Below are 9,201 nucleotides of genomic sequence, written 5' to 3'. Positions count from 1 at the left end.
GCACTGTGATGATTTTCCAGTTCCATGCCCTGTCTAGGTCCATCTAACCCCCACTTAAAGGTTTGTTCCCCCATCTTTACCAAACCCAGATTCTGGGATTCATCCTGCCCTGAATCAGTGAAAAATATATCTCCATCCACACCTCACCAGCAAAGCCTCAAGCAAACGGCTTCTGGCTCTGCTCTGATCTCAAAATTGCAGTCCAGTAACTGGGCTCTTGTCCCTTCCCTTATGTACAGGTACCTGCCTTGTACTCAATTCCTATGACTAGGCTTCTGTTTTATTCCCTCAATATCTGAGGCCCTGTAGTTCCCTAGGTACCCGAATTATTCCAGCATCGGAAAGGGTGTGTGGGGAGAAGGGGGCTTCCTGGCCAATCCTTTCAATCCCTACCCAACCTGGGTCCTTTCCAGCAATTGGATTCCTTCAATTAAATTCACATATTTAAATTTGAAATGTTATCAGTTGGCTCCCTGGTAGGAAAGATGAACAATAAGCATTCATCCACTTCTGCCTACTTTCTCTCCTGTCTCTTCCTTATTTTTGTTAGTCATATTAATATTTTTACTTTATCTGGATTTTTAACAAATTGGTAATGTACCCCTGCTACTTACAGCCGGTCCTTCTTGATGACAAATCCCTACCTAGACGCTTGTATCCAGCCTGCTGCCAAACTCCCTGGATGCTGGCTCTGTCTCCCTGTAGGGGCACCTATCTCTTGCTTGCTGCCAGGCCTCCTTGGTCCTGACTGTTGGGCCTAAAAACCACTCTTCCCTGGGCCTGTTGCTTATGCATCCTCTTGCTACCTACTCTGTTCCCCTTGGGTGTGCCTTTCTCCATAGATTATGCTCTAAGGAGGTTCTGGCACAACCATCCCCAGCTGCCAAGAGACACAATGGCACCCTTAGCCAACCCTGTTCCCATATTTAACTAATATGGAGAAAATTCCTTTTTTTTTTTTTCAATTTTAACTGAGACAACATTAGAGTTTTTTGTTTTTTGTTTTTTTGTTTGGAGACAGTCTTGCTCGGTTGCCCAGCCTGGAGTGCAGTGGCGCAATCTTGACTCACTGCAACCTCCGCCTCCCAGGTTCAAGCAATTCTCCTGCTTCAGCCTCCCAAGTAGCTGGGACTACAGGTGCGTGCCACCATGCCCAGCTAATTTTTGTATTTTCAGTAGAGAGGGGTTTCACCATGTTGGCCAGGCTGATCTTGAACTCTTGACCTCAAGTGATCTGCCCGCTTTGGCCTCCCAAAGTGCTGGCATTATAGGTGTGAGCCACCGTGCCCAGCCAAAATTAGATTTTTTTGAAATGCACTTTTACCAATAAATTAGACTGGGGGAATAACCTGCACCCAAAACATAAAAATTTAACGGCTTACAAAATAAATCTGCATGTAATCACAGATTAGATTGGATGATGGTGTATGAGGCCATTTAGATATTTTTTTTCTCTACTATTTCCCCCAACCCCATTTTATTTATTTATTTTTAGAGACAGAGTCTCGCTCTGTTACCCAGACTGGAGTGCAGTGATGTGATCGTGGCTTACTGCAGCCTTGACCTTATGGGCTCAAGCAATCCTCCCACCTCAGCCTCTCAAGCATCTGAGACTACAGTCATGCACCATCACACCCAGCTAATTAAAAAAAAAAAAATTGTAAAGACTAAGTCTTGTTATGGTCAGACTGGTCTCATACTCCTGAGCCCAAATGAGCCTCCTGCCTCAGCCTCCCGAAATGCTGGGTTTACAAGTGTTGGCCACCACACCCAGCCCCCAAATCCCTTTTTAAGGGTTATTTTGTTTTGTTTCAGGAAATGAGGGATTCAGCACTGTCACAACCTCCTATTTCTAAAAAAAAAAGGTCAAGCATGGTAGCTCATTCATACCTGTAATCTCACCACTTTGGGAGGCCAAGGTGGGAGGATTGCTTCAGCCCAGGAGTTTGAGGCCAGCCTGGGCAATATAGTGAGACCCCATTTCTATTTAAATGACATTTTTAAAAAGATAGTAAAGAAAAAATAATAATACAATTTCTTTTAAAATGACGGTGGACTGATAAGCAGCTAATAGTTCATGCCCAAGGGGAAAAAGACACCATTTCAGCTCCCCATGCCTTTTGCCATTGAGCAAGGCTTTAAGCATGTCACAATCCTTACAACCTCCAGACCTTACTCATGTGCTCATACCAGGTGGAATGCCACTCCCCCTTCACTCCATTTATCTGAACCATACTCATTCTTCAAAACTCCAATCTAGTATTACCTTCTCCAGGAAGCACACCATTCTCCTACTTCTCAACCACCTGCTGCTGTTAAAATCTATCCCACAAAATTTAGCACTTAATTCAGTCAACTCTTAACTCCTAATGTTGAATTTAAACTAGTTTAGACTCCACAATTAATCCCAGAGGCATCCTTCTTGATCTCTTTCACGGACACTTAGCAAAAGTCTGAGCCTGAAGTTAGGGCTCAGCAAAGACATACCGAAGATACTTGTTATAGAAACAAAATCAGAGGTTTCCATTCTTTTAATATAAATGGTTAGAAAATGGAGTGTTCAAATACAGCGATAAAACAAACAAACAAAAAAAAAAAAAACCTTCATCATCCTCGGGAGCAGTTGCCAAAGACACCACAGGTATTCCCAGGTCATTGAACCAGACAGTGTTAGAGCGGAAAGGAATCTCAATCATCTACTCCCAAACTTTTAAACGGGTGCATGAATACCCCTTGGGGTCCATGGCAGTGTGCCAAAGGGGTCCACAAAGCCACAGGATAAACATGGCATGCTTTTCTGGAGTGTCAATTTTACTTGAGTATAAGAAATTTTTAAAATGTCTATATTAAAACAAATACAGCTATATCATGGAGGAGAACACAAACACTGGTCTCATTTTAGAGTAAAACACAAGATCTCAAAGACAGTTGGAACTTGCAGTAGGCTACTTTGGGCTACCCCATCCACCCCTCTCCCTTACCCATGCCGGGATTTCATTTTCACTTTCCTCTGTCATTAGGGTTATTTTAATGAAAAATAAATAAATAAAAGTTTGAGACAGACCGATGTAGTCCAACCCCTTTTTTCACAATTAGGAAAACTGAGGCCCACAAGTGAGAAATAATTTGGCCAAAGCCATGTACATTGAGTTCAGCGAGAGCTAGGACCACAATCCACATCCGTCAGAATGTACATTTCTTCCCAGCAACTTGCTCAGGTGACTACTGACTACTAACGATACTTCCTTGCTAACTCTGTGCCACATCTTGTACCTTTTTTTCTTGCCAAGGGCTATACAACCTATCCTCAGGGAAACGTGTAGCACCAGAATCACTGAGAGCAGGCCAGACCCTTCCCTCTCTACAGCTTCAAATATAGTGAATAAAGATGCAGGAAATGCATGTAACTGATGAGATTCATACCCCTCCCAGAAACAGGATAAGGTCAATAATTTCAGGGTGAGAGTGGCAAAAAGGGGACGAGGTCCTGCTGATCAGAGGCCATATCCAGAAAGCAAAGAGCTGATTTCAAGATCTTCCTTTTTCCCTTCGTTTGTGTAAGACCACCTCAGCAAGGCTCCAAGGAATCTGGAGCCTCAGTTTTTTTGGAAGTGTCCCTGCCTGGCTTCTCTGTCTTCTTCAGGCTAAGGGAATAAAATAACCACCTCAGGTAAGAACAGGAAGTGACTTTAAATTCAAAAGAACCTAGCTTCACTGTCATGTATATTCTTCAGGCAAATTAGCAGAGGCTGCCTATAGATTTGCATACTTACATATACTTATTCACACTTTAAACCCACCCATGACTCTCACTGTTACACAGACATGTGGAAATTCTTCTGCACACTGTCACAAATACAAACATAAGTACACATTTGTGTTGAGAAAACCAACATTATCATAGTCTGTCTCTACCCACACTTCTCCTCCCCCAACACCCAGCCCCAGATATATACCATTGAGACCCACATTCATATCACCTACATCAGGTTGAGCAGTGATCCCAGTTGCCAGGGTTAGAGTCACATTCCATAGTGTTCCATTCCTCTCAAAGAACTAACAGATCATTTCACAAAGATATCATCACCTGCCAACTAATGTCAAGTTACAGCCAGAATACATGGCACATTACCCACCCCCATTACAGGTAGGCTCACAGGAGAATGACATCAGAGACAAAAGAGATTTGTGTCTCAGGGTAACTGCAGGAGACTGACCAGACAGGTAAGATGGGAGGCTTGTCCCAGCCAAAGAGATTTCCTTTCCTCTCTAGGCCCTAGAACTGGGGGTGGGAAAGTTGTCTGACTTTTTGCAGACTTCTCAAACTCTAGATATAGATCACCTAGGTTGAAAAAATTAGAAAAGTAAAAGACTGCCCCCCCCTTTTTTTTAACCTTTTTATTTTTTCTTTTCAATTTTTATTTTAGTTTCAGAGGGTACACGAGCAGATTTGTTACATAGGCAAATTGCGTGTCATGGGGGTTTGGGGTACAGATTATTTCATAACCCAGGTAATAAGCATAGTACCCCATAGGTAGTTTTTCAGTCCTCACCCTCCTCCCACCCTCCACCCTCAAGTAGACCCTGAAAAGACTCCTCTTTTAACATGAATTTTTTTTTTCCAGAAGATGATTGGGTCATGTTATACTACTTTTTCTTTTGAATAAGGCCCCAACTCCTAAGAAAAGTGTAGTGATCAACAGCATGGTATTGGAGTCAGACACCAGGCCTGAATTTCAGCCCCATCACATACTAGTTGTATGACCTTGAGCAAGTTATTTAACCTCTTTAGCTTTCAGTTTCACAGTCTGTTAAAAGTTGGGATAATAATAGCATCTTTCTCGTGGTGGTATGATGTGATTTAAATTTAAAGCTCTTAGAAAAGTACGTGGCATGGCCCTTAAGAAGCTCAATAAATGGAATTATACAAAGGAGTAATTTCCTGTTTTTCCCGGGCCTTTACGCCCTCACTACCTGCTTGCCCACCCACAGCTGACAATGTGGTCACTCTGTTTCTGAGTCATGCCTTCTAGAGCCCAGAGAGAACAAGACTGGCCCAATATCACACAGAAAGATTAATAGGATTGGAATTGATTGCTTTGGGGTGACTCAGCAGGCCAGTAGCCAGTGTTCTTATCTACTTCATCTCCTCCTTAGGAAAAAATGAGCATAGTTAGAGGAAACCTTGGGAGGAAATATGGCTGGGGCCAGGCAGGATGTAAATAATATTAAGAACAATAACAACTTAATATGTGCCAGGCACAGCTTTAAGTACATTCTGTGTGTTTTATTCAAACCTCACAGCAACCTTATGAATTGATGACTACCATTATCACCTGTATCATACCGAAGACAAAACAGGCTCCAACACCTAGAATGGCTTAAAGCTCCAACACCTAGAACCCAGGCAGTCTGACACCAGAGACGGAGTGTTCAACCACTACACTATATTGCTGTCCACATAAAGCAAAGAAAACAGAAGGATAGATGAGGCAGGAACAAAGGACAATGGAGCGATATAAGTTCTTTTTGAAGTAAATTGATTGAGGCAATCTAGTGTTTTAGCTAAGCACTAATTTAAGACCAAGGGTTAAAAACTAGCTGGGTTTAAGGCTTAACTCTGCTACTAGTTACTGATTTTCTTTGGGTCTTAGTTTCCTCGTCTGTAAAATGGGAATAAAACTAACAAGTATTTCACAGGCCAGGTGTCATAGTTCACATCTGTAATCCCAGCACTTTGGGAGGCCAAGGCAGGAGGATTGTTTGAGGCCAGGAGTTTGAGACCAGCCTGGGCAACACAGTGAGACCTCATCGCTACAAAAAAAAAAAAAAAAAAAAATTCTTAATTAGCCGGGAGTGGTGGTACATGCTTGTAGTCCTAGCTACTCAGGAGGGTGAGGTGAGAGGATCACTGGAGACCAGGAGTTCAAGGCTATACATACAGGTGCCATGATTGTACAACAGCACTCTAGCCTGATTGTCAGAGTGAGATCCTGTCTCTAAAAAAGTAAATAAATAAAAATAAAATTGAAAACTAACTAGCATTTCTTAGAGTTGTGATGAGGTTTACAGAACATAATGCACATAACATGCCAAAGGCAGTGGTTAACATACCTACGTAAGTACTCAGTAAGAGCAACTAATGTCATTGGCTGTGCCACCTTCAGGAATTGCCTAGCTATACAGCTCCCCCTGCCCCTTCCCAGGGAAAAGCATTTAGGAAGGAAAAAAAGTTTGTAAATTGTCCAGAAAATGAAGAACTGAGCAGAGTAACAGTTCTAGACATCCTTTCCCACCTCTCAGGAGTATATGTGGGCATGGGGTTGGGGGTGGTTAGTGAGCACCAGCATTATTAGCATCACCTTCTCCTTTCTCAGGGTACAGAGCCTGCCAGATTATACCCCAGCCTCTGGTTGCTTATAGCCTGAATCAGAACTCTTTTTTTTTTTTCCTTCAGTTTTGTTTTGCCATGTCCTTTTCACATCAACCCTGTGATGTACTGGGAAACAAAGAAGTAATTTCAAGTGCGTTGTGTCTTCCATGTGGTGGACACAATGCTGCCACTTTCCATCAGTGCCCAATACCTCACAATATTACTGGGAAGGGGTGCACTTCTCCTCACTTTATAAATGATGCCCTGAATCCAGGGAAGAATGCTGTCTTCTTTTTTTTTTTTGGAGACGGAGTTTCGCTCTTGTTACCCAGGCTGGAGTGCAATGGCACGATCTCGGCTCACCGCAACCTCCGCCTCCTGGGTTCAGGCAATTCTCCTGCCTCAGCCTCCTGAGTAGCTAGGATTACAGGCACGCGCCACCATGCCCAGATAATTTTTTGTATTTTTAGTAGAGACGGGGTTTCACCATGTTCACCAGGATGGTCTCGATCTCTTGACCTTGTGATCCACCCGCCTCAGCCTCCCAAAGTGCTGGGATTACAGGCGTGAGCCACCGCGCCCGGCGAATGCTGTCTTCTTTAGTGTACATTTTCCTCTCATCCCATCTATTCGGTACTACTCTGGCCTGAGGTTGCATCCTGCTGAGGATTTTCTGTAAACTGAACTACAGTATTCTAACATTTCACTGTCCTCAACACACCAGTCTTTGCATAATCCCAAATCCCATGAGTTGAGAGTAATTTGCCACCAGTGGAGCTGAGATCAACTTATGACTCTGCTACTTACTCGCTATAGGATTCTGTACTTGTCACTTAACCTCTCCCTCTATTTCCTCATTTCTAATATGGGGATAATGACACCTTCTATTCCATGAGGTTGTAAAAATAAAATAACTTTCTTCAAAGTGCTCTGTCAACTGGAGATGCTTGACATAGAAACATTATTTAAAACAGAACCATCAGATAGCTTAATCTCAAAGGAGCCCCAGAAGGGCAATGGAATGCCTGTATCTCTGACTTTCTATCAAGTAGGACACCAGATCTGCCAACTATGGTTGGTGACTTTGAGAATGTTGGGGGACAGAGAATGCAGGAATACCCTGAAGTGACTGTTGAGGAAATGATCTTTGCCATAATCAGTGTGTAATCTATATCATCATGGAGATATCTGAATCCTTTATATAACATTCTTCTGAAAGCAATATCATCTACACTATTTCATGTGGCACTAAATACTTACTTGAGGTATCGAGCACTGTTGGAAAGTGCCCAGCATTGTGTCCACCACATGAAAGAAACTTAACACATTTGAGATTAAATTAAAACTGTTTCACTTCCTTTGTTTCTACTTTCCCTTTCCCACAACTGCTCCATCTGAATTTGCAAAATCCTTCCCATCTTCCCTTCTAGGCCCATCCATTACAAAGGACACCTTAGTCCAGAACCAGGCCCTAAACCTCCAGATCAGTCTTTCTGAATCCACACAGCACTGTGCACCTGATACTGTCTTGTACTGCAGTCATTTATATACTTGTCTCAACCTCTGCCCTTCCTTCCCCACCTTCCCATTCAATTCACAAACTCTTTGAAGGGAAGAAGGAAGAAAGAAAGATTGATTCCTTTGTATTTCACCAACCTAATAGTTGTTTTATGTCAGTCTCATTTTATAAAGCTTTTAATTATGGAAATTTTTATATATAATTTCATATATATATAAAGTATAAACACCAATATACCCCTCACCCAGCTTAACAGCGACACAAGGACAATAATCGCATCTATACCTCCACTCATTCTGCCTTCTTACTTTGAATAACGTAATAGCAAATCCCAGACAGCGTCTGATTTCATCCATAAATACTTCAATATGAACGACATTTGTTGTACCTCTATGTCCCCTAATATTAGAAGATGACTTGCATTTATGTTCCCTGCTACTGGGCGCACCTCAGATTATTTCTGAGTGTGCCTATTATGTACCATATTTTGTGCTTGGCTTCAGAGGTTCTGTCTGAGCTGCGGAGGCACACTAGTACCAAGCCAAAATATTCCCAACCGATAATTGCTACGGTTCCAGGGAAAGAGCTCAGGGTGCACGTCGGAGCCCAGGAGCAGGGCCCTGAATTGCACTAATTGAGCGAAATCGGGTTTTCTCATCTCATGGTGACCCTGAGTTCAAAGTCACCACGAGACTAGGGGTCTCCAGCAGGAGGCGCTGCAAAGAGACGGGGTGGCGTGGGGCCCACTGGGTTCAGCTTCTCCTGAGGGAGCCTGGAAAGGCGGCCATCGCCAGCTGTGGGTGCAAACCAATAACAACTCCGTTTAATAGGTGAGCGGGACGCCAAGTGCCAGGGCCCCAGGATTCAGGTTCCGGGCAGAGGTGCAGGGGTGCAGGGCAGGTCTGGCACCTGCTCCCCAGGACTTCTGGACGCTGCTCGCTGACCTGGTTGCCACGGGTTCCTGTCCCAACTGCCGCTCTTCCTGATAGAATATATCTCGGAGCAAGGCACTGGACAGAACGAGGAAACACCTGTTTCCAACAAGAAACGAGGTAGGGGGGAAGCCCCCACCGGGCTTCCAATGGCCTCTCATTGAGCTTGCTCTCGAGAGCCTTGTAAAAGCGCGCCCAGAAAGCCAGCGGAGATCATTTTTCAAAAAGATCGCTTTCTATTTCTTACTCCCTCCTCCTTTTCCTAAGCCTAAGCTGTAACGTCTCTTTCTTTAAAAACAAAACAAAACAAAAAAAGTCGTCTTTCCTCCGAGGGGTTTCCCGCTCCTCTCAGACCCTCGTCTTGGTGTCTACAAGGA

The sequence above is a fragment of the Aotus nancymaae genome, unplaced genomic scaffold (genome assembly GCF_030222135.1).
Source record: "Aotus nancymaae isolate 86718 unplaced genomic scaffold, 86718_ANA_hifiasm-v0.15.2.pri h1tg000004l, whole genome shotgun sequence".
In the NCBI taxonomy this organism is placed as follows: domain Eukaryota; kingdom Metazoa; phylum Chordata; class Mammalia; order Primates; family Aotidae; genus Aotus; species Aotus nancymaae.
Note: the sequence above shows the minus strand (reverse complement) of the source record.